The 27183-nt window shown below is 38.6% G+C and overlaps 1 protein-coding gene and 1 pseudogene across 2 annotated transcripts in view; one reads left to right on the forward strand and one right to left on the reverse strand.

Annotated features, from left to right (window-relative positions):
* Window positions 1–20676, reverse strand: part of LIMA1 (LIM domain and actin binding 1) — an 84678-nt gene extending 64002 nt beyond the window's left edge. The window contains exon 1 of one of the 2 annotated variants that reach the window (XM_059082769.2): window positions 20499–20676. The gene's annotated coding sequence lies outside the window, so the exon portion shown is untranslated. The remainder of the gene's footprint in view (window positions 1–20498) is intronic. The other variant, XM_067009266.1, reaches the window with a different exon arrangement.
* LOC136792342 (E3 SUMO-protein ligase KIAA1586-like) lies at window positions 19872–26333 on the forward strand (annotated as a pseudogene).
* Window positions 26334–27183: the final 850 nt, after the last annotated feature.

Genomic DNA, 27183 nt, shown 5'->3' on the forward strand with positions numbered 1-27183 from the left:
TGTTCTTAAAAACACTAAGAGGGAGGGCTTCCCTGGTGATGCAATGGTTAAGAATCCACCTGCCAATGCAGGGGACATGGGTTTGAGCCCTGGTCTGGGAAGACCCCACATGCCGTGGAGCAACTAAGCCCGTGTGCCACAACTACTGAGCCCGCGCGCCACAACTACTGGGCCCACGTGCCACAACTGCTGAAGCCTGCGCGCCGGCGCTCCACAACAAGAGGAGCCACCGCAATGAGAAGCCCATGCACCGCAAGGAAGAGTAGCCCCTGCTCGCCGCAACTAGAGAAAGCCTGCGTGCAGCAACGAAGACCTAACTCAGCCAATAAATAAATAAATAGACATTATTTTTTTTTTAAGTATTATAAACAAAAAAAAAACACTAAGAGGGAATTCCCTGGCGGTCCAGTGGTTAGGAGTCCACGCTCTCACTGCTGAGGGCCGGGATTCAACTCCTGGTAGGCCCTCAAGCTGCATGGCGTGGCCAAAACAAAAACCCGAAACAAAACAAAACAGAAAAACACTAAGATCCAGGGCAAAAGTAATGAAAAAAGAAGTTGTAAAACTGAGAAGCAATTTCACTGGAAACTGCTCACCAAAGAATCAGAGCAATCTTCACTAGGCACTTACAAATATTCACCCTAAGCAATTCACATGTTACTATTCCAGAGATAAAAGAAGAAAGTACACTCAGATATAATCATTCCCCCTACCTGGCCTATGTCAGGAGAAAAATATGTGTCACAATACTGACTCTTCTATCTTCCCCAGGCCCTAACTTTACCTCCACCTCTGACTTTGCCCTAAAAACATGCTCACATTTCTGGGGGGGGGGGGGGGGGGGGTGGAAATTTGTATATATGGATTAAAGAAATAATCCTTTTTTCTCTTAAGCCCTTTCCCCCCTCAAACTACCATCTCACCTTGCTCCCATCTTTAGAATCTTAGCTTCCGGGTCCTCATTGTTTCCACTTCCTCATCTTCTATTCATCCCACTTGGGTGCAGCTTCTACTCCCACCATCCTGCTGAAATTATTCTGCTGAAGACCTCTTACTATCAAATCCAAGGACCATGTCTCAGTTTTTATCACTCTCTGTTGACATTTGAGTTGTTGATTAATCCCTCATTTTTGAAATTGTATTTCCCCTTGTTTTTTCTTAAATGGAACTCTCCTGCTTCCTTTCCTATCTTTTAAACCATTCACAATTTTCTCATGGAATCCTCTCTGCCTCACTCTCCACTCACCCCTGTTCCTAGGCATTACTCAAGGGTTAGTATCTCTCCTCTCTCTGGGTAAGCTCACCTATGCTGAAGTCATCAAAGGTCACTTACACCAAATGATTCCCAAAGCTGTATCATAAGCACTAACCTTCCTGACTTTCCACTGCATGATGGATAGCTTCATGTGTCACATAAATACACAACATAATACAGCCTAAATCATATGTAGCATCCTTTTACCATTACCCTTCAAATTAAGTTTACTTAACCATAGATAATTTCTCTCCAAAGATCAGCTGGCATATGAATTTTTGCTTATATAAAATAAATAACACAGCATGAAAGACAGTATAACGGTAAAAAAATGTGTACAAGGTCTGAAGTCAAAAAGAGGACTTCCAGGGTCTCACTGTGCCTCTTTCTAATTGCATTGACCACAGGCACTTGATTCACCTCTCTGAAGAGTATACCATCATTAACCTTAGCTCATCAAAAATGCCTAACATGTGACACATAGTGAAGAAAGAATGGCATAGGGGCTAAGAGCCTGGGCCTTCCTCTGTACATGTTGCTCCCTCTGTCTGAAAATACTTCAGACCCTCCCTGGCCTTATGATATAGGTCCCAGCTTAGATGACACTTTCCTCCAGATGCTTTCCCTAACCCCAAAGACTGGGCTAAGAGGCTCCTCTTAAGTTTCCAAAGGACTATACCTACCCCAACATTGATCACATTGTATTTTGTTTGTTTGTTTGTTTTTGTTTTGTGGTACGCGGGCCTCTCACTGTTGCGGCCTCTCCCATTGCGGAGCACAGGCTCCAGACGTGCAGGCTCAGTGGCCATGGCTCACGGGCCCAGCCGCTCTGCGGCATGTGGGATCTTCCCAGACCGGGGCACGAACCCGTGTCCCCTGCAGCGGCAGGCGGACTCTCAACCACTGCGCCACCAGGGAAGCCCCACATTGTATTTTTTTGATCACATTGTATTTTCACTCTCAGAATAGTGCCTGGCACATGGGTGGGTACTCAAGTATTTGTTAAATGAAGGGAGGTTTACCAGGTATCTGAAATCATTTGTTGGATTCACCTATTTTTATAAACTAGTACTTTGGGGGGAAAGAAAGTGAAACAAAACAGTGGGTTATGTTTGTTTATTCCGAGATAAATCATTCCAAATAATGGGAAACCAGATGATATAGCCACTGAAAAAAATGGTCTCTAGCATTAAACTCAGAATACAACGTAACCTTATTTATACAGATTGTTTTAGTTCACTCTCTCTGTTGAAATATTTCAGGTATTTTCTTACAAATGCTATTTCTTACAAATAACTGGCTCTTCAGGTAATAAAGCTAAATAGTAATTCTAGAAACTAAAAGAGATCTAAGATGAGAAATAAAGAGGGGGGAGATGTAATTCAGTAGGTCACACACTCAAATGTTCATAAGAAGCACCCAGGAAGCTTGTTTATAATACAGATTTCCAGGTCCCATGCCACAATTCTGTCATTAGGTCTGGAGTAGGGTCTAGGAAGACCACATATTAACAAGAACCTTGAGGTGATTCTAGTGTTGGAAGTCTCTCCCCATCATATGCTGGAAACATTGAAATAAAAAGGTCTAAGATCTATACGTATTCCAAGAAAAATGGAAAAACAGCAGCATAAAATGTTTTTATATTGTTCATTTCAAATTTTACATTGTCATTCAAATTTGGCAGTGTAAGAAAAATGGCTGCCCTTCAAAGGTTAACTGAGGTTTGGACAAAATGAACCTGGGTCACTGAACTGATAAATTTGTTGCCCATTATCTAGGTTCATCTAGAACTTCCCTGCCCAGATGGCACAAAATTACTGTGCAGGGACTCCCCTGGTGGTCCAGTGGGTAAGACTCTGCGCTCCCAATGCAGGGGGCCCGGGATCCATCCTGGGGGCCCGGGTTCCATCCTTGGTCAGGGAACTAGATCCCACATGCATGCCGCAACTAAGATCCCACGTGCTACAACTGGGACCTGGCACAGCCAAAATAAATAAATAAATAAGTAAATATTGTGCAGACCAATAACTCATGATAATAAAATTGAGTTCTTTTTTTTTTCTGAAGATTTTTTTTAACAGCTTATTTATTTATTTATTTGCCATGCCTCAAGGCTTGTGGGATCTCAGTTCCCCGACCAGGGATCAAACTCAGGCCCACCGCAGTGAAAGCACTGAGTCCTAATCACTGGACCACTGGGGACTTCCCAAAGTTGAATTCTTTTTACTCTTTTTTCTCTAGATTGGTTTGTTGCTGAAATTAAAACAATGCTTGAGAAAAATATACATGGCTAAAAATATGGTATCTGAATAGAAATTCCAATTTATTTTTATCTGCTGAATATGAGGGTAACTAAAATTTATTGAGATGTTAAAGTTAAAGCAAGAAGCCAACAGGCTTGAGCTCTAATCTTTATTTAATCTACCACTAATTAACACTATCATCTGCTTAACAAGTCATCTCTCAAGACCTCAATTTCCTCTTGTGTAAAATGAAGGGGTTAAAATAACCTAGTTTTTCTAACTGCAGGTCACAATTAATGAGTCATGAAATCAATTTTAGTGGGTCAGAACCAGCATGATTGTTTGTTTAAGTTAATGAAAAATGGAATGAAACAGAAAATCTTAGAGTGCATCACACAAAGTAGAGGTAAATATTCTTTTATAAAGCTTTTGTTTCAGTTTGTATGTGTATAAACTGAGTAAGAATGTAAAATAGTTCTCACTGTGGCACGTGGTTAAAAAAAAATTATAGTTTGACAAGTGTCAGCAAGGATGTAGACAAACTGAAACCCTCATACACTGCTGATGGGGATCTAAAATGGTGCAGTTGCTTTGGAAAAGAGTTGGCAGTTCCTCAAAAGGTTAAATACATAATTATTGTATGACCTAGCAATTCCACAATTCCACTCCTAAGTATGTATGTATGTATGTATGTATGTATGTATGTGTGTGTATCTCCAAGAGAAATGAAAACACATATCCACATATAAACTTGTCCACGAATGTTTCTGAAAGTGGAAACATTCCCAATGTTCGTCAACTGATGAACAGATAAACAAAATGTGGTTTATCCATATGAAGGTATATTATTCAGCCATGAAAAGGAAGTACTGATACATGCTACAGCATGGATGAACCTTGAAAAAATTATACCAAGTGAAAGAAACCAGTCACAATAGAGTACATATTGTATGATTCCATTTATAGAAGATGTCTAGAAGAGGCAAATCTACAGAAAGTAGAGTAGTGGTGGCCTACCACTTGGGGGTGGGGGAGAAGGGCTGACTGCTAATGGTTATGGGGTTTTTCCAGGAAGTGATGAAAATGTTGTAAAATGGATTGTGGTGATAGCTGCACAACTCTGTTAATATACCACAAACCATTGAATTGTACACTTTAAATAGGTAAATTGTATGTTACATGAATTATGTTTCAATAAAAATGTTATTTTAAAAAATTATAGTTTGAAAGTCACTAGAGTAGATGATAGATATCACTGAGGTCCCTGAGAATTCTCAGTGTACCCCCATACAGGGCTCACTTCACCCATCCTCCCACAATAGTTATTTGGAGGCAGGGCAGTAAGTTATCATGGAAACACCGACTGACTCCAATTCTGATTCCAGTGCTAACCAGATGCATGGTGACCTCTGTACTACCCTTTTCTTCTATGTAAAATGAGGAAGATAACCTACCCTACAGGGTTGTTCTAAACATAAAAGGAGATAATAAATGTATACCATGCCTAGCACACAGCTTGAGGTCACAGCCCGATCTTGTCAGTCTCCTTATGCCTCTGTGTCTAAGACACATTCAATAAACATTATTCCAGAGGCTTCATTAACAGGATACATATTTGGGCTTAGTTTACGTGTCACATTGTCTTAACAAGGCCTATGTCATTAGACTCTGATAAAAAATAATTCATAAATGTAATTTTTGCTTCAGCTGTTTGACTTTTTTTAGTGCAAAAATTACTCTCTTTATAATATTGTATAATGGAAAGAAATTAGTGGTCTCTTTAAAACACTGAAATTTTAATTTCATAATTATTAGAAAAGCTACTACCCATCTCTTCTCAAATGTTTGTTTTGGGCACTTTGAGCAATTACTTCTTGTAGTTTCTATTCAGAAGTCAAATTCGGGGAATTCCCTGGCTGTCCAGTGGTTAGGACTGTGCTTACACTGCAAGGGGCATGGGTTTGATCCCTGGTCCAGGAACTAAGATGCCACAAGCCTCATGTCGTGGCCAAAAAACAAAAAAAAGTCTATTGAGCACTTGAAATGTGACTAGTTTGTATTGAGATGTTCCATAAGTGTAAAATACATACCAGATTTTATTTAACAACCTAAATGGGAAAAGAATTTGAAAAAGAACAGATACATGTATATGTATCACCTGAAACTAACTTTGCTGTACACCTGAAACTAACATAACACTGTTAATCAACTATACTCCAATATAAAATAAAAAGTTTAAAAAGTCAAATTAGGGGCTTCCCTGGTGGCGAAGTGGTTAAGATTCCACCTGCCAATGCAGGGGACACGGGTTCGAGCCCTGGTCTGGGAAGATCACACATGCCACGGAGCAACTAAGCCCGTGCGCCACAACTACTGAGCCCGTGCTCTAGAGCACGTGAGCCACAGCTACTCAGCCCGAGTGCCTAGAGCCCATGCTCTGCAGCAAGAGAAGCCACCGCAATGAGAAGCTCAGGCAGTGCGATGAAGAGTAGCCCTCTCACTGCAACTAGAGAAAGCCCACACGCAGCAACGAAGAGCCAACGCAGCCAAAAATAAAAATAACTAACTAACTAAATAAAATTTTTTAAAAAGTCAAATTAAACATTATTCACTTTTTTAGTATAAACGTAACTAAACTGCAAAAAGGATAAGTCCATATATAAATGTTGGAACGTGCAATCAAATTTTTTTTCTTTAATTAGGTCAGTACTTTTCAAAAATAGTTCCAGCAGCCAAGGTGTAATCCATCAGCGTCCCTCCCATTTCCCCACACTGCCACCCTCCTTCACCCTCCTCCTTCCTTTTGGGGAACGCCTCCTCCGCTGGTCTCAACAAACACTTCAAGCTACCATTTTCTTCACTGTCTAGCTTCCTTGGTCAGGGTGACTGGTCAAGGGATGAGCCTGCTCATCATAAACAATTAGGTGGAAATATACCATATACAAAACAGAAGTCTCTACCTGCTCTTGTCCACCCCTTCTCCCAAGCCAATTCTACTTCCCAAAGGTAACCTCTGTCACAGTTTGGAGTAAAGATTTTCTGATATTGCCTATACATGTTAATAACAGCAAACACATAGTACTATGTGTCAGTCACTGTTCTAAGCATTCAGTACACATTATCTCATTTTATCTTCACAACAGCTCATGAGGAAACTATTATCACTATGCCTATCTTACAAATGAGAAACTGAGGCACAGAGAAGTTAACACACGTCACACGTAAACACAAATTTTTAAAAACTGTAATGGTTTTATGTTGATGTGCTTTTCAGTAATTATTTCTTCTTGGACATCTTCCCACATTAAGATGTACACATCAGATCTACCTCAACCTTTCAGTACCACATACTATTTCACTCTGCAACAGTTTATGACTTATTTAATGAGGCCCGTGTCAATGAACATTTATGTTGTTTTAGGTTCTTCATTTTTAAGAACAAGACTGCAGTGAACATGCTTCTACTATTGCCTACTTTTAGGTGTTCATCTACGGTGTAACTTCCTAAAACAGCATTTCATAGGTTCAAAAGACCTATGTATTAAAATTTTTAATAGACATTTCCAAATGTTCCTCAAAAAAAGTTGCATCAATTTATATATAATTTTGCATCAATGTATATTTGAACCATTAGCTATATGAGAAAGCTTATTCTCTACATCCTTGTCAATGTTGAACATTATTTTTTTTAAGTTTTTTTTTTATGTGTACCATTTTTTAAAGTCTTTATTGAATTTGTTACAATATTGTTTCTGTTTTATGTTTTGGCTTTTCAGCCGCAAGGCATGTGGGATCTTGGCTCTCCCACCAGGGATTGAACGCCCACCCCCTGCACTGGAAGGCAAAGTCTTAACCAGTGGACCACCAGGGAAGTCCCATACTGAGCATTATTAATCACTTTTATTTTTTCCAATCTGCTAGATATGTGAAAAATGGTACATTATTGTTTTAGTTTTTATTCCTTTAATCATAAGGAAGGTTGAGCATATTTTTAAATGTATTTTGGCCACTTAATACACTTACTTTTTGAAACTACATTTATTTTTAAAAGGTCATTTATAAATTGTTTATTATCTCTACAACTTAATTACTTTTTAAATTTGCACAAGGACCTTCTGAATATCATGTGTAACTCCTTGTACAATTCAAATTGCCTCTCACAGCAGCTGTCTTTCCTGGTGTCTGATTCCTATCCAGATCTCATTAATATTCTTTCCAAATAGAAATGTTGCTTCACTATACAGATGAGATCTTCGTTTCTGTAGAGTTCTCTTCTGTAGGGCACCCACCCCTTGATTGCTCATCAATATTCCCAGCACAGCATAACCCTGTGAGAAGCCTGACTGACACTATGTGACAATCCAGGCATTAAGATCACTCTCTGTGGTTATGCTTCAGCTGCTACCCTCAACTAGCCAGTCTAAGGCTTAGTCTTGTGTGGGGAAGGGTGCTCTGAATATCAAGATCATCTTTGGAATCTGAATCTCTCATGTGGAGTCCAAACACGTCTAATTTTTCTGAAAAGAGTCCCCTATGATTCCAATGAAAAAACAGCTTTGGGAGTGCAGTTTTGGCTTGATCCTGGGGTCATTAGGCCAGAGCAGGGAGGCAGACATAGACCCTAATCACCCACCACCTAGATGACTGTGTCAGAATCAGGTAAAAGTTAGAGCCACCTTAGCATAGGGATCAGTTATATGCAAAGACATTCATTCCATTTGATCTTATTCACTTAATCCTTAATGATACCATGAAATAAATACTATTCTCGTCTTTCAGAGGAAGAGGCTCAGAAAGGTTAAATAACTTGCTCAAAGTAACACAGCTAGTAAGTGGCAGAGCCAGGATTTGAAAAAGTCTGACAGACCCTAATGTCCGTGCTCTGATGATTTACTGAAAATCACATCCTCCCTGTATCTGGGGGTGGTCTGGGCCAGTCTCAAAGTGTCTCAAAACTAGAAACGGAAATGGCTGGGCCACATACCCCAGCCTGTTCCACCTGTAAGTCAATTCTGCCCCAGTTTCTTTCAGCTCAGGTCCACATCTTGAGTCTACCGCTTATCTATTTATTTATTTATTTTTTGGCCACACCACCCAGCTTGCGGGATCTTAGTTCCCCAACCAGGAATTGAACCCGGGCCCACTGGCAGTGAAAGCACCAAGTCCTAACCACTGGACTGCCAGGAATTCCCAACCACTTATCTATTAAGTAAAATTAGGAAAATCACTCTAAGCCTTAGTTTCATCATCTCTAAGATGTTCTTTTAGCTTAGTGCTAAAATAAGTGCTTAAAGGGCTTCCCTGGCAGCACAGTGATTGAGAGTCCGCCTGCCGATGCAGGGGACACGGGTTCGTGCCCCGGTCTGGGAAGATCCCACATGCCGCGGAGCGGCTAGGCCCGTGAGCCATGGCCGCTGAGCCTGCGCGTCCGGAGCCTGTGCTCTGCAACGGGAGAGGCCACACCAGTGAGAGGCCCACATACCGCAAAAATAATAATAATAATAATAATAATAACTGCTTAATAAATATTGACAGTAGTGGTGGTAATAACAATAACATTCACTGAACATTTACCATGTACTAGATATTGTTTTAATTATTTTGCAAATATAAATTTATTAATCCTCATAGTAACACACTCAGAATAGTATTGTCCCACTTTACAGATGAAGAAACTGAGGCCCAGAGAGGTTAAATAAATCCTAGCTCTTACTCATTTTTTAGAAGGCTGGGATGGAAACAAAATGATCTCAAGCACAAAGGATAAACCAGAGATATAGTTCCAATGCACACTGTACTTCATGGTCTACTTATTTTTGTTAAATCAGCAATTTTAAAAAAAGAGCATCTCTGATGTTGTCTCTGAGAAACTGGTAGTTACAACCAGAAAAACTACAGCTGCTCAAAACCCTGACGCCATTTCTCTGCACCAAAAAGTCTAAACCTCTGTCAAATTATACCTTGAAAGGGCCAAATTTTAGGTGTTCTCAACACCTCTGTAAAAACTCTAAGTTGAAGATGATATAATTATTAATTATCATTTTCTTACATGCTTCTATTACTTTATTCATTCACTTGAATATCTTCTTGTACTTTTTTTTTTTTTTTTTTTTTTTTTTTTTTTTGTGGTATGCGGGCCTCTCACTGTTGTGGCCTCTCCCGTTGCGGAGCACAGGCTCCGGACGCGCAGGCCTAGCGGCCATGGCTCACGGGCTTAGTTGCTCCGCGGCATGTGGGATCTTCCCGGACCAGGGCACGAACCCGTGACCCCTGCATCGGCAGGCGGATTCTCAACCACTGCGCCACCAGGGAAGCCCGTCTTCTTGTACTTTTGAAACCCACATTAGCTTTTTACATAATTGTGGTAATCTTCACAAAGCTTATTTAGACAGTTTAAAGAGTAACCCCCAATTATGGCCTTTACAAACTGACTTCAGTCTAAAATTTTTAGGTCATGAAGAACCAACCAAGAACCTTGCTAATCTTTTTTTTCTTTAAATTAAGGAATTACCAGATCGAATCCAATTTTAATTCTATCTCTTGTCTCAAATCTAATGTGTTACTTATTCACTAGGTTCTTCTTCCCCCTTCCTCCCAGTTGATAATTAACTCACTGTAAGGACAAACATAGTCCAATGCAGTGAGGTTTTTTTCCAATATTTTTTCACACATAGCAAGGAAAATCTCTCCAAGTAAGTAAAAAAAAAAAACCAAAACAAACAAAAAAACCCCAACACAAAACAAAAATAAAGCCCCCACAGATAATGATGTCAATAACTTCAAATTTAAAGTGAAAATTAGAGAAAAGTACAGTTAATTGGAAAAAGAATATAGAAATTTAGAGTTGACTGAGGCCATTACACAAAACATGGATCTACTCTGAATTCCTGTTTCTTCTTTAACCTTTGTACCATTTCATACTTGAACATCAGATGCATCAAATATCAGTTCCTGGTACACTGCAGGAGCTCAATAAATATCTGTTATATGAATGAAAAACAGTATTATCCTAGTTCTCAGTTCCCACATATCTTGACAAAGGCCCACCTGCATAATTGAGGGTCTGCCTATGAACTACATACTCCCAGGTCTTGAAAATTACATGCTAATTAAGACAAAGTGGCTAATTAAAGAGTCTTCTTTGCAATGTCAAAGCAGAAGAAATATATACACTTATTTAAGAAGGCTGCATCTGTTAAAGATATAACCTCCTTATACCAGTCCTTTGTCCTTAATAATTAATCAAGTTTTCTCCAAATACAGGGCTTCTTAGTTTCACTCCTGGCCATTTCCAGGAAGAGCCTGGCTTCCATTCTTCTTATCTGAAATTTTAGATGATGTATTTTTTTCAGGACTTGCTCAATCTTAAAAGCCAGTTCAGATCAATTTAACCAATCCCTTCAAGTAGGAGAATTAAAACGGGTTTACTGAAAAGTGACTCTTCTCTAGGCAAGTTCTCTAATCTTTCCTTTCTGTAAAAATCTGAGAAGCTAACCCAGAACAATGCTTTAATCAAGGACAAGCACAGCCGAGGCTGGTCACATAAAGAATTACCAAATCACACAGTCACAGAAATGATAAAATTTTGCTATTTATGTGAACCAATGCTATGCATCATATTTCTTAAGGACTGGTTACATACATATTAATGTTAATGATTTAATTACATTTTAATGTTTACCTTCTAAAATTACATCAAATTACGGTGCTGCTTTTTAAAAGCCATTGAGAGGCATTTATTGAGTAGTGGTCCTTTATTCGCCATGGGAAAGTCAATCAGCTTCTTTGTGTAGGTCTCAGTTTCTTTATCTCAAAAACATAATAATTCACAAGGGATGGTTATGAGGATTAAGTGAGAAAATAAAAGTATAACTACTTTGAAAAGTATAAATTGCTATAAAAACTATTATAATTTTTAATAAAATTTCAAGCTAGTTTTAAGGAAAAAAATTAACGGGATTAAAAATTATTCCACCCAATGAGGAGAAATTGGAAAAAAATTAGAACTGATTACTTAACATTGTCTGGTTTGGCTAACCCCTTGGTTAATTAAGACTGTTGCTAAAAACTTCTCTAATCAATACACTGTCCTGTTTCAGGGCATGTAAGTATAACGAAAATAATTTCATCTTTCCTTGAGGATTCTAGGTAACTTTCTTATTTTTCTCCTAGAGAAGGAAAGCAGAGTAAAATTTCTGGTTGTTTGAAAATTCTAGTCAGTTGGTTCTAGTTTTGCTATACTTGCTTTTAAAAAGGTAATGAGAGCTAATAGACTAGTTAGTATTGGCCAGCAGTAATAACTCTGAAAGCAGATGCTGACAGTGGTAGTAAAATAGTGGCCTGGATCCTGGGAACATCTTGGAAAACCTGCACTCAGGTGGAACTGAATCCTGCCTATCACAGTATCCAAACCTTTGTCCTGCTACCTTCAGAAATCCTCAGAGACTGCTACCTGATTTGAACCCTGATGGAACTATCTCAAGCTGTTGTCCATTAAAAAAAAAAAAAAAAAAACACAACAAAACTTTGGATTGCAAACCAAAACAAGACTTGTTAAAAGGAGAAGTCTCTCTTCAAGGCTCATTCATTCATTCAACAAATATTTGAGCACTTACCATGTGTCAAGCAATGCTCTATTTGCTCAAGATATAACACTAAAAGTGCCAGACAAGGTCTCTGCTCTCATGAAGCTTCCATTCCACTGGGGAAGCTAGACAATTAAACACTGTGATTAGTACTGTGAAGGAAATACAAAGAGAGTAACTGGAGTGGTGGTAGGAAAGGGGGCAGATACTTTAGATACTGGCCAGGGAAGGCCTCTTTGAGTGAATGACATTTGAGGTGAAACCTGAATGATGGGGAGGAGACAGGCAGCCATCCAGGTGAAGAGAAGAGAAGGGAGAGTTTTCCTGGCAAAGGAAATAGCAAATGCAAAGGCCCTGAGGCAGGAATAATATGGCTAGGGAGTGAGTAAGAAGTATGAAATGATGACAGAGCCAGTTTAAATAGGATTTACAAGGAATGGTAGAAGATTTTAATTTTATTCTCAGTGTGATGTGAAGTCAAACATTGTTAGACAATAGTTTTTGCAAGATGAGATATATTTAATATATTCTATGAGTATTTAATTGCTTATTACATGTATAATGGTTGCAAAATGAAAAGGAGAGGCAAGGTTCTCACACTTAGAAGGTTTACAATCTATTAAGGAAGCAATAATTCATAAATAGTGACAGCACTATGGTAAAAAATGAAGTAAAAATAAAGTGCCAACTGAAGGCTGGGGAGGGAGCCACTGATTCAAATAGAAGACTTTAGAAAAGGCTTCATTTTATTTGAGCTCTTAAGGAAAAAGGATTTAAGCAGTGGGGGGGAAGGGGCGAGTCTGAGGCTGTGGGAACTGCATGAGCAAAGGCACAGAGGCAGGAAAGGACAGGGTGGGTCCAGGAAACCGTGAATCATTGTATGGCTACAGTGCCAGGTGGGTGGGTAGTGATGTGAGAGATAAGCCTGGAAAAATAGGCTGTCAGGGTGTGGGAGTTGGGTTCTTGAATGGCATGCAGAGAAATTTAGACTTGATTTACTTGGGCTTTGGTTCCTCTTAAGTATGTAAAAGAATCTCTTCAGGTAGTTGTTAAAACTGCAGATTCCCATGCCCCATCCCTCCAGATACATTGATTTGTAAGTCTAGGTGGGACCTAAGAATCTCCTTTTTAAACAAACACCCCAGGTGATTCTGAGACAGATAATCAGGAAACCATACTTCGAAAATCAGTGTTCTATTTTTTTATGACAAGTCTGGACTGAAAGGGAAAAACTGAAGCCAACTCTAAGGATTGCTCAAGGACTCTAACAAAAAAGGGGGAGCTGAATTAGAAGACTGACGAAAGAGCCATTATCACTGTTGGGATAATATCAACCAAAGCTGGTGATTAAATGTGGGAGGAGAGAAGGACGGAAGTGTTCAACACAACTTCTAGCCTTGTCCTGAGGGAAATTAGGTGGACGCAGGTGCCTGGTGCAGAGGGACCGTTCATATGGTCTACCAGGTGTTGGAAATATGGATCTGGGCTCAGAAGATATGCAAAGGCACTAAACATACTGGTTAGGTACTCCAAAGTAAATCCAAGACAAATTAAAGAATATAAAAAAGTAAAACCATAAAATTTAGAAGGAAATTGAAGTGAATACTTAACCCATCTCTGGATGGCAAAAGACTTCTGAACATAAAAGCAACAGAGAAATCCCAAAGAAGGAGATCTATAGATAAGAAATAATATACCACGTATGAAATTAAAATAACTAAACATTTGACCATAGAACAAAGAATTAATATTCTTAAAACGAAGAGCTTATATGGGAATTCCCTGGCGGTCCAGTGGTTAGGACTCAGCGCTTCCACTGCCAGGGCCGGGTTCAATCCCTGGTTACGGAACTAAGAGTTAACGACAAACAAACAAAAAACCGAAGAGCTTATACAAATCACAAAGAAAAAAACACTAAGAATAGCTTCCGTATGGAATAGTGGAAGTTATTAAATAACTTGGCTTGGTAGCTTAAACATCTTGTCATAAAGAGACTTGCTTTATATGCACTAGAGATGATCGGACTTTGTGGCATAGATTAGCAGGGCTCTTTCCATGTACTTTACCAGGTAATCAAGTGTCAATCTACAGGAGTGCCTAAAAATACCGATTGTTGTAACTTCTATTGTCTTGAGGGTACAAATACATTAAATTGCCCCCAAGCTCCACTAAGCCTTGATACCCCTAGGGAAACTGCCTTTATTGCGTCCAGTCTTTCCTTGGCTCTATCTATTTAAAATGCGTGCCGGGTTAGGGATGGGACACAAAATAATTTCACAATGTCTAGCGAGCAGTGGTTCATAAGTCATCCTTTTGATACATAGGTTGTATGGATTTGGGGATCAATAGGCCAACCCTCTCATTTTACAAATGAGGCTTAGAGAAGATGAATGACTTGCCCAAGATCACCTAAGTGGTTGGTTCCCAATGCTAAGTTGGGAATCCTGACTCTTAAGCCAGCACCCTTTCCATTTTGCAGTGCTGCTCCATCCATCACAAGCTCTGGATTCTCAAAATAATGGACATGTAAAACACCATAATGTCAACTTCTATACACTTTCCACTTTAATCACCCCACTCATTCAGTTTGGCCTAATAAAACCCTTCCCTCCCCCAAAGCCCCAAATAAATGAGAGAACTCCAAACAAACAAATAAAAAATATAATTAAAATATTAAGACATTTAAAAATGGGAACAGATTAACCAAAAGACAATTCACAGAAATGGAAATGAAGGTATGAAAAATGTTCACTCTCACTAGTAATTAGAGAAATACAAATTAAATCACTTTTGCTTATCAAATTAGTAAAGATAAAAAAATAAGATTCAGTGTTAACGAAGGATGCACTAAGAGGCCCTCACAATCACTATAGGTGAGAATATTAGTCTAGTCATTATGAAAACACAATTTGACAGCAGCACTTTTTAATTTTCATGCCCCTTGACCCAGTAATTAAACTTCTGGGAATCTAACCTAAGGAAATAATGAGTGATTTGTACAAAGATTTATGCATAAATTTGTTCTCAGGTTTTTCACTTATTAATAATGGTGTAAAAATCAAAACACCCAAGTACACAGTTAAATTTTGCAACATCAATACAATAGGATATTAAACATCCATTAAAATTGTTTTCAAATAATTTTCATGCCATGGAAAATCATGGCATAATGTAAAGTGGAAAAGCAGAAACAAAACTCTATCTACTGTAATAAAATGAACCCAATTACCTGTGTGTTTATGTGAGTGTGTTTGTGTGTATCAAAGGAAAAAAAAAAAATAGACTGAAAGGAAATACAGCAAATAGTACTTCTCTGCAGAACAGATTATGGACTATTTTGTCTCCTTCATAATTTATTTTTTTTCCCAGGTTTTCTGTAACTAGCATATATAATTCTTATTTTCAAAATATGTATGGATGTTTGTATATGTGAAAATAAAACAAGAATTATATATATAATATGAAAAGAGGTTTTAAAGATGATTAATTTGTAAATCACTCACATTCAGGTGTCAGTTGAAGTCATGGAAATAGATTAGATTGCTTGGGGAGAGAGTATAAGGAGAAAAGGATGCTGGACAGGACCATGGCAAACACACACATTTAAGGGGCAAAAAGACTGTTAATTAGTGAAGGAGCATGGAAGGAAATGGTTAGATGGAGAACCAGGTAGTCACATCAAGAAAGCCACATGAAAGTGGACAGAAAAGTTGTCCACTTGGTCAAATGTTGTCAAGTGATGAGGAGGAGGACAGTGACAGGGCCATTAGAGGGAAATCACTGGGTACTACGCATGGACAGATCGGTTTCCTCTAGTGCTGGTGGTGGAAACCAAATCTGAGCAAATATTACCTGTTCAATAAAATTGACTGTGAGGAAAAGAAGTCCTGTGCTTAAATTATTTGCTTAAGCTTCAGTTTATGGGGGAAAAAGGTTGTGGAAATCTAAAACCAAGTAAAAGCATATCGGGATGACTAATCTATGGGTAATGAAACAAAAATTGGCAATACTTTGATGTACAAGAAAAAGCATGTTTGAGGGACTGACTGTAAAGTTTCCATTTAGTAGGGGCTTCCCTGCTGGCGCAGTGGTTGAGAATCCACCTGCCGATGCAGGGGACGCGGGTTCGTGCCCTGGTCCGGGAAGATCCCACATGCCGCGGAGTGGCTGGGCCTGTGAGCCATGGCCGCTGAGCCTGCGTGTCCGGAGCCTGTGCTCCGCAATGGGAGACGCCACAACAGTGAGAGGCCCGCGTACCACAAAAAAAAAAAAAAAAAACTTTCCATTTAGTGAGCTCCATTATAGGATAAATAAGGGAAAAAAACAGCTCCACACTTACCAGAAGTACAAAAAAGCTGTTATCTATTTTCCCCTAAACATGCAAGTTCTTAGTTTCAGAGCAGTATTAAAGAAATTCTTTAAAAATAAAAATAATGTAAATTTTCATAGTATCAATGTTAACTTTTTTTTTGGGGGGGGGGCATGCTGCACGGCTTGTGGGATCTTAGTTCCCCCAACAGGGATTGAACCTGAGCCCTCCCTCGGCAGTGAGAGTGTGGAGCCAAGGAATTCCCCATGTTAACTTCTTATGACTGGACATGTGAAGTTTCTAGAAACATTTTCAAATATAAAGAAATCATCTGACATGCTAAATAATGGATTTCTTGTTGGGTCAAACCTCGTCCTGTTTATGAAAAGAGGTCTGCATTAGCACAATAACTTGACTGAGTCTCAAGGACTTTCCCTCCAGCCACACAAAAAACAAATCAGTATGGCCCACCAAGAGTACCATTTACCATAGAATCTCAATTCCACAACGATTAAGTAGAAACTACTCAACTTACAACCACTCATTTGTTACTAAAGAACCTTGAAGAGTCTGTGTTAAGTAATTTAACATCACCTGGAGGTTACTGTACACAATCCAAAATAAAGTACTTTAACTTCCTATCAAAAAACATACAGTGAAAGACCATACCAACCTTAAAAAAAAGTCTTTTCTTATGGAAATGCCTGACTTAAGAACCAAGGCACACTTTTTCCCATCTGCAGAAAGAGTACAATTCCAATCTCAGTGAAAGTCACCTATTTATGAGTGTATGGAATTTAGAATGCCTGAAAACTAGTTTTGCTGTCAACATAAATAATGACAAATTTTCCCAATTTGTGGTTAGGTGGCCTTTTATGGCAAAGATGTCTAATGATCTCCCACACTCTCAACATTCTTTTGTGTCTGTGTTATATATATGTCTTTGATGAACCTTTCTGATACAGAAGCTCTAAATGTTGAAAAATACCAGAGGAGGGACTTCCCTGGTGGCGCAGTGGTTAAGAATCCACCTGCCAATGCAGGGGACACAGGTTTGAGCCCTAGTCCGGGAAGATCCCACATGTCACAGAGCAATTAAGCCCGTGAGCCACAACTACTGAACCTGCACTCTAGAGCCTCAAGCCACAACTACTGAAGCCCGTGCGCCTAGAGCCCATGCTCTGCAACAAGAGAAGCCACTGCAATGAGAAGTCCGTGCAACGCAATGAAGAGTAGACTTTGCTCGCCACAACTAGAGAAAGCCCGTGTGCAGTAATGAAGACCCAATGCAACCAAAAAAATAAAATAAATAAATAAATTTATATTTAAAAAAAGAAAGAAAAATATCAGAGGAAATCCAGATATTTGAAACTCTAAGAGGAACAATAATTAAAATTTGTACTTGAAAACGTAAGTAAACAACAAAATCATTGTAGATACACAAAATACATGCAAATACCTACTGTCTTTCAAAAAATTCCTGGTGGGACCACTTTCCTAGAGCGTGAACAGAGAGAAACAATGTCAAAGGAGGTAAGAAATGTGTTCAAGTACCATGGCTCATTGCCAAATGAAACAACCATCATCTGTATTATTAACTCAAAATCTCTATTTTATTTTTTTTAACATCTTTGTTGGAGTATAATTGCTTTACAATGTTGTGTTAGTTTCTGCTGTATAACAAAGTGAATCAGCTGTATGTACACATATATCCCCATATCCGCTCCTTCTTGTGCCTCCCTCCAACCCTCCCCATCCCACCCCTCTAGGTGGTCACAAAGCACCAAGCTGATCTCCCTGTGCTATGCAGCTGCTTCCCACTAGCTGTCTGTTTTACATTTGGTAGTGTATATATGTCCATGCCACTCTCTCACTTTGTCCCAGCTTACCCTTCCCACTCCCCGTGTCCTCAAGTCCATTCTCTACGTCTCCGTCATTATTCCTGTCCTGCCCCAAGGTTCATCAGAACTATTTTTTTTAATATCTATTTTAAAAATGAAAAACATAACCATATAGAAGGGACTGTGGCATGTTCATCCTCTATATACTAGAACACTGGCACACTGTAGGCAGTTACTACATGCCTGCAGTTTATGAAGAACACTGCAGACTACCACAGACTTCAGATCATTAAAACTCTGCACAGAATCCTCAAACATTTTTGACCCTTTCCTCCTGCACCCTGTCCCCTGCTCCAAAAAAAAAAAAAAAAAAAAGAAAGAGAAAGAAAGAAAGAAAAAGACATTTTGAGGGTACCTTAGCAAGAAAAAGTATCCTCTGTCATCAAGATGTGCTGTTAATTGAATTGTTTTCACTTCTGAAGCTTTCTTTTCTTAGAATTATTAGGTGGTTAAAATTTGGCCTACCTTTAACCAGAATCTGGAACAAAACTTGAATGTACCAAGCTAAACAAAGTTACAAAATGGCACTGCTTTGCTAATGTTGCCAATATATTATTCTCTTTCCAGAGGCTCTAGAGTTCAGGGACTACATGATAACAACACTTCTAGGCCCAATTCAGAACTGTGAAAATAGCTCCACAAACTATTTACTGAATTACATAGAATTAATGACAAGTCCTAATCCCATTATCAAAAGGCCATAATGTTGACAGAACATAAGGTAAGGAATATGACTGACACAAATACATGGACTGAAGAGGATCACTCACTATTGCTCAAAGGTTTTTGTTATTGTTGTTGTTTATTTTGTTTTGTGTTCAAGGAAAAGCAGAAGAGGGAATTTTTTTTAAACTGCATTGTCTACGCTCCTACAGCACTCTGGGTTGATCTCTAGTATAGCACTGGCCTCACTAATACTCTAAGTTGTATCTATTGACCTGCCTAACCCATTTGATTTTAAGCTATTTTAGAGTAAGAATATTTAGAACTTTGAATCCACAGGACTGATAATACAAGAGGCACTCAATAAATGTTTTGCCCCCCAAAATGAAATGAGTTCTTAAAGTGATTACCTAGTACCACGTTATGTGTTGTTCTATCAATGCAAAACAAAGAAATACATATGCACACACTCGTTTTTGAAGGTCTACCTAAAACATGATCATCCTTCATCCAGGCTATAACTCCACAGGAGCTTAGGAAATGCTCATTGAGGGTCATCTTCTTTTGTGCCTACATCAGACCTCAGAAGAAAGTGTTATTTCATGGTTTCTAAAATAGTTATTTGTGAATAGTATTAATAACTATGAAAATGAAAAGTATTCCATTTAACCACTTAAATCAAGAGCAAAAGAAAGAACACCTAATGCAAAAGAAGACCCCTCCCATTTTAAAGGGTCACTGTCTTAAAGGCTGATAACTCCCTAAGTATCTTTGACTAACTTGAAAAGTCATGTCAATAGAACCATCTGGATTAGGCAGACTTCTGAAAGCTGGAATTAGGTGAAAGATAATAGTATTTCAAATATCTCTCACCAGGATTGCAAGCACTAGTAAGGAGGTAAGGAAGGGTGCCAGATGGTTAGCTCCCAGCACCTACAGCTTCAGGCTTAGTAGGTGTAGCCAGGGGTGTACAGTTACCTTATATTAACACCCACGTATTGACAGGTGCCAGCGATATGTACACGATAGCGATTCTGGGGTGACACATCCAGCTGTAAGAACTGCTATATTATCAATATATCTCAAAAGGCTGAATGGAAGGGGAGAAAAATCGAAGAGGGAAAAAATGGCTAAAAATGGAGAATGGAAAAGAGCAGTTGAATCATTAGAATATTTCCCTGGGAGACTATTTTGAATTTTGATGAACTGCCACTTTCCTCCACCACACCAAAAAAGTATATATTGTTATATATAGTTAGAAAGGAGTGTTCCTGTTGGAAGAGGAGGGCGTCCTATCAGTTCCCGCCCTCAGGCAGCAAAGGCTCCGCTCTACATAATTACTCCAACCCCAGCGCAGTACCCAGAAGTGAGGAAAGAGCAAAGGATCAGCAGCTCCTCCACTCCCTTTCTCGAGGGGGAGGGGTTCACGCTCCTTGTGTTCCCCCCACCCCCAAAAGTCGCGGGAGAAAGAGGGTGTGGAGGGAATTCGAGGTCTCCGCGCACTCTCCGGCTGTGGAGGATGTGGAGAAAGAAGGCCCTTACCTGGCTAACAGCGGTCTTTTCTCTGCGCTGCTACCAGCCCTGCTACGGGTCCCTGGCGCTTTGCCTTGCGCACCTGTCGCGACCCAGCTGCAACACCTACAGCTCCCTGCGGCCCCGCCCCGGTCCGGCTCAGAGCCCCGCCCCAGACCCCGCCCACCGGCGCGGGGGCGCGCACGTCAGACCGTCTCCCGCGCGGCCTCGGGGTGAGCGTGCGCGCCGCCGGCTGCGTGCTCCTCCTCACGGCTGCTCGCGTTGCTCTGCGGTGCCGCGTCGGCGTGGTGAGGGGCGTGGCTGCGTTTTCTAGGGACCGTGTCTCGGTCTTTGTTCTTTGAGGGTTCCACGCAGTTTTACGACCTAGAGTTGTGTGCTTCTGTACTTTGGCTTTAACATGCTGACTCAGAGCTTTCACAGTTCGACTCAAGAGCGACTAGGAGGTTTGTTCTAGGTTCAAGTGTAGGCCAGTCACCAACCAGGTTCCTGGTGCTTTTGGGGTAAGTTCTGTGCAGGGAGGGTGTTCTAGAGGAGGTTGTGGGGTGTAGTGGAAAGAGCTATAAATTCATCCTGGCTCCACCGCTTGAAGTTCAAGTCGCCTCACCTCAGTAGAGCAGTTTCTTCATGTAAATGAAGGGGTTGGACAAGGGCAGATCTCCAAGTTCTCCAGCAGCTCTAGGCATTATCATTCCTTCATTTAGAGCTGTGCTCTAAAGGTTTAGAGTACGAGAGGCCTAGCACTTGCCATCCTGCCCGCACATTTTGCCCCAGGTACGTGTGGCTGCATGAGGGCCCTTCGAGAATATCCTTTCCTTTTCCTGCGCCCCACGTGTAGTAAGGTTTCAAACCACAAGTTTTCTTAAGCTTTTCAGAATTCATGTAGGTCGATAAGCACTATGCGGGGCTCGTGGTAGTAAACACCTGTATTTACACTTCCTAAAGCAGTTAACGAAGATTTCTAATAAATTTCCAACAGCAGATGATGGATAGACCAATCAGTCGTTTTCTTATACCTTCAGATACCCAGCCCAGACTGGGTATTCGGAATAGGTATCAAGCGTCAAGACTCATATTCCCGTGCTGCCTGCCAGTTTTGTTAGAGACTCCTGGCAAATATATAGGATGGTACTGCAGAAAATGCATTCTGTTACCTGTGGAGTTCCCCTAGTATATATCACTCCCCATTTTTTTTTTTTAAACAAGCCAATAAAAGCCCTTATTCTCTGCTAAGAAGATTAAGAAGCCGAACCGGGGGTCAGAAATTTGGACCTAGATTTGAATCTTGACTCAGCCATTTGTCAGGCAAATTACTTCTTGCTCTCCTGGCCTCTTGAAAATAGAGCTAGTAGTATACCACAGTTGGCTTTTACCAGTTTGCAAGGCTGATTGCTGTTTTGGGGGGGGATTTTATGAGCTAGTTGTTAAGCATAACCACTATTAAAATCAAATTATATAAATTAACAAATATGTTAAAAACAGGTAATAAATACTCAAAATGTCACTTTTTTAAACTTCATTTTACTAATTACCCCTTAGGTTGTCTATGGTATCTGTAGGATGGAAATACTTATTATGTTGTATGTGTTTCTGCCCAACTCTGTTCATGTTTGTATGTTTGTCACATATGTAGCATGAAATTGGCTGCAGTAGGAGTATTTACACCGTGGAAATTGGCAAATGATACAAATCAGGGCTTGGTTTATTGTATTGTTGATTTTCTAGACCAAGTGTTTGCAATTTTTTCTGTAAACAGCCGATTAGTAAATATTTAAGGCCTTCCAGTACATATGGTCTTTGTCACAACTGCTCAACTCTTACATTAAAAGTGGGCATGGCTGTGTTCTAATAAAGCTGTATTTATAAAAACAGGCAGTAGGCTAGTGGAGAAAATATTAATAATGCACATCTGTGGCCTTGACGTTGTGAGTAGTACAAAAGGTTAAAGTATTGTTCTAGTATTCAAAAACTGTTATCCGATTCAGTAAAGAAGTTGCTCACGTCATTGACATATGAATGAAGCTCCAACAGTGAAGTTAACTGTTTTGCTTTTTTCTTACTACTTAATTAAACAAAAATATCAGTCAGCATCCAAGTCCAAACTACACTTCTTTGGCAGTGATGTGAGCATCTTTTTTTGCTGAATCAAATCATAATCAAGAATTTTTTGGGCTTCCCTGGTGGCGCAGTGGTTGAGAGTCTGCCTGCCGATGCAGGGGACACGGGTTCGTGCCCCGGTCTGGGAGGATCCCACATGCCGCGGAGCGGCTGGGCCCGTGAGCCATGGCCGCTGAGCCTGAGCGTCCGGAGCCTGTGCTCCGGAACGGGAGAGGCCACAACGGTGAGGCCCGCATACCACAAAAAAAAAAAAAAAAAAAAAAAAAAGAATTTTTTCTTTTTAGGATTAATTGTTATACTATTACAGTAGGGTCTTACTGTAGAACATAATCAAGAATTTATTCATAGTCTAATTTTGTGAGATATTGTTGGAAAAAGAATTAAAACTGATAGTAGGTATTCAAGAAATAGCAAGTCACACTGAAGGTATAGGTATACACCGAAAAGCACAGTTAGTATTTTACTTTAAAATTCATGCTAAAGACTCCATTAAAACACAAAGTCTGTTGTGTTTCTATACAGTAGCAATGAACTATCAGAAAGAGAAACGAAGAAAACAATCCCATTTACAACTGCATCAAAAAGAATAAAATACTTAGGAATAAATTTAATGAGGAAGGTGAAAAACCTATATATTGAAAACTATAAGACATTAATGAAAGAAATGGAAGAAGACACAGATAAATGGAAAGATATTCCATGCTCATGGATTGGAAGAATCAATTGTTAAAATGTCCATACAACCCAAAACAATCTACAGATTCAGTGCAATTGTTATCAAAATCCCAATGGCATTTTTGAAAGGAATAGAAATAATCCAAAATTTGAATGGAATCAAACAAAACAAAAACCTGAATGGCCAAAGCAGTCTTGAGAAAGAAGAACAAAGCTGAAGGCATCACACTCCCTGACTTTATATTATAAAGCTATTGTAATTAAAACAGTAGGCATTGGCCTAAAAACAGATGCATAGATCAGTGGAACAGAATAGAAAGCCCAGAAATAAACCCATGCATATATGGTCAATTAACATATGACAAAGTTACCAAGAATATGTAATGGGGAAAGGATAGTCTCTTCAATAAATGGTGTTGGGGAAGCTGTCTTACACCATAAACAAAAATTAACTCAAAGGGGTTAAAGACTGGAATGTAAAACCTGAAACCATAAAACTACTAGAAGGAAAAATACAGGCAGTAAGCTCCTTGACATAGGTCTGGTGATGATTTTTTTGAATCTGACACCAAAAGCAAAAATAAGTGGGACTATATCATCCTAAAAAGCTTCTTCACAGCAAAGGAGACCATCAACAAAATGAAAAGGCAACCTATTGAATGGGAGATAATGCATATCTGATAAGGAGGTAATATCCAGTCTATAAAGATACAACTCGTACAACTCAATAGCAAAGAAAAAATCCAATTAAAAAATGGTAGAAGATTTGAATAGACATTTTTCAATAGAAGACATACAGAAGGTAAACAGGTACATGAAAATATGCTCAACAGCGTTAATCATCAGGGAAGTGCAAATCAAAACCACAATGAGATATCAAAAGCTCACACCTTTCAGAATGTCTGTTATCAAAAAGACAAGAAATAACGTGTTGGTGAGGATGTGGAGAAAAGGGAACCCTTGTACACTGCTGGTGGGAATGTAAATTGATGCAGCCACTGTGGAAAACAGTATGAAGATTCCTCAAAAAATTAAAAATAGACTTACTGTATATTACAGCACTTCTACTTTGGAGTATTTATCCAAAGAAAATGAAAACACTCAAAAAGACGTATGCACCCCCATGTTTATTGCAGCATTATTTACAAAAACCAAGATACGGAAACAGCCTAGGTGTCTATCAATGGATGGATGGATAAAGAAAATGTGGTATATATGCAATGGAATATTATGCAGCCATGAGAAAGAATGACATCTTGCCATTTGTGAAAAGATGGATTGAACTTGAGGGCATTATGCTAAGTGAAATAATACAGAAAAAGACAAATACTGTATGATCTCTCTTACATGTGGACCTTTCAGAAAAAAAAAACGAAAAAACAAGTTCATAGATACAGAGAGCAGATTAATGGTTGCCAGAGGAAGGAATGGGGAACAAATGGGTGAAGAGGGTCAAAAGGTTAAAAAAAAAAATTGATGTAAAACAGGCATATATATGCAAATTTATATATACACATTTTTATATACACTAATGTATATGACATAGGTATATAATATATATAAAAACAGATGCATACCTATTATTTCTAAAATAGTGGAAACAAAATATCACTCTCTAAATCTTTTAGATGAAACCAAATATTAGCATATTCTTAGAAGTTTGCATTAAAAAAATTAATACCAAAAGGTAAGAATACCATCTGTGACTTATTTTTACCCAGCTCTACATTTATAAGCAGGGTACAAAATATTGGTTTAGCTAATTATAATGTAGTAAAAAATTTTTAATTAAAAAATAAAATTTATGCTATTTCTAAAATCATATTAAAATTATTTTAAAAAATTTTGTTAACCCCCAAGTAGTATTGTGAATTTTACTAACTTAAAATTATTTTTCAGATTCAGATCCCTAAAATGCCAGAGTAACAGAGTGACTTATTAAGTTTTTTAAATCTGATGAAGTTTAAAACAGACACAGAAAATGATAGGAGTGAAAATTGTGGGATACCTAAGCTAATGGAAAAAAATTTCAAAGTTGTTGAACAACTAGTCATTGAAGAAACACCATCATGGTTAGCAAAGGAAGTAGATAACCTTGTGCTTCCAGATTGTTGGAATGAAAAGACAAGTGTTTATGTTTTCAGAGCAGTACAAATTGTTTGAAATTAAAGAATATAAACTAGTATGTAAGGATTGTTTGGTATTTCAGCATTAGGGAGGGAGAGCAGAAAAGCATGTTCATATGTCCAAGGAATGGAGGGCATATGGAGTAACCCCAAATGGTACTAATAAAACTACTAGGCACACTTTTCTGGAAAAAAAAAAAAATAGGGAATATGATTTTCCTAAAGACTGTACTAAAATTCAAGATTTGTTAAAAGAATCAACTAATGACTCAATTTCCAATTTAGTGTATAAACTAAATGATAAAAATATTGATACTGTCATAGATGTTTTTAATACTCTCCACAGTTTAGTAAAACATAGTAGGCCTTTATCTGATAGTGAGGGCAGCAATAAAGTTGAAAGAAGAAAATGGAATAGACACAGACAATTGTTTACATGCAACAAGAACAGCAGACCATATTGCAAAAGAAATTATACGAAGATATTTAAGAATATTATAGAAAAGAATGCCAGATAGGTACTATAATCGATCAGGCATCTACATGTTTGAAGAAAAGAACCTAGTGATTTATCTCCAGTGCACAGTTGAATCAATTTCTGTATTGGCAATGGTATTTGTTGCTTGTGTCAGCCACAACAGAGTGTATTTCTAATACATTATTGTCTAAATGATTGTGGCCTTGATAATATTTGAAAGCAAACTTAATTGCATTTTGTTCTAATGGTGCTTGTACAATAGTGGAAAGGAAGTCTGGAATAGCTGCAAATTTGTTAGAAAATTTTCCTGAAGCCATTATTTGGCACTAAGTCATCAGTTGCAATTCAGTATCTGAAATAGAAGTCAATCGTTTAAAAATATTCTGGATAAAATTTATTCTATTTATCACCAATCTAACAAAAATAAAATTGATTGGAAACTGTAGCTAAAGAACTTGAAATTGAGATTATTAAAGCTGGTCTATAACACCACATTGTAAATCAGCTACAATTTTTAAAAAATCTAGTACTGAGATTGAGATGGGTGGCATGTAGTTTACAAACTGCCACTGCTCTATGTCAGGCATATACTTCATCATATATGCATTTTTCTCATTCTTTTTATTCTGGTTTGGCAAAGAGATTAGCTAAGATTAATTTCTTACAAGACCTTGTTTGTTTTATTTTTGTTTGAATTTTATTATTTTTTTTATACAGCAGGTTCTTATTTGTTATCTATTTTATACTTATTAGTGTATACATATCAATCCCAATTTCCCAGTTCATCACACCACCATCCCCACCACCCCCCACTTTCCCCCATTGGTGTCTATACGTTTGTTCTCTACATCTGTCTCTCTCTCTCTGCCTTGCAGACTGGTTCATCTGTACCATTTCTCTAGATTCCACATATATGTGTTAATATACGATATTTGTTTTTCTCTTTCTGACTTCACTCTGTATGACAGTCTAGGTCCATCCACGTCTCTACAAATGACCCAATTTTGTTCCTTTTTATGGCTGAGTAATATTCCATTGTATATATGTACCACATCTTCTTTATCCATTTGCCTGTTGATGGACATTTAGGTTGCTTCCATGACCTGGCTATTGTAAATAGTGTTGCAATGAACAGTGAGGTGCATGTGTCTTTTATTTTTATTTTTTGAATTTTATTTTATTTATTTTTATACAGCAGGTTCTTATTAGTTATGTTTTATACATATTACTGTATACATGTCAATCCCAATCTCCCAATTCATCCCACCACCACCACCACCACCCCTGCCACTTCCCCCCT

The sequence above is a fragment of the Kogia breviceps genome, chromosome 12, assembly GCF_026419965.1.
Source record: "Kogia breviceps isolate mKogBre1 chromosome 12, mKogBre1 haplotype 1, whole genome shotgun sequence".
NCBI classification, from domain to species: domain Eukaryota; kingdom Metazoa; phylum Chordata; class Mammalia; order Artiodactyla; family Physeteridae; genus Kogia; species Kogia breviceps.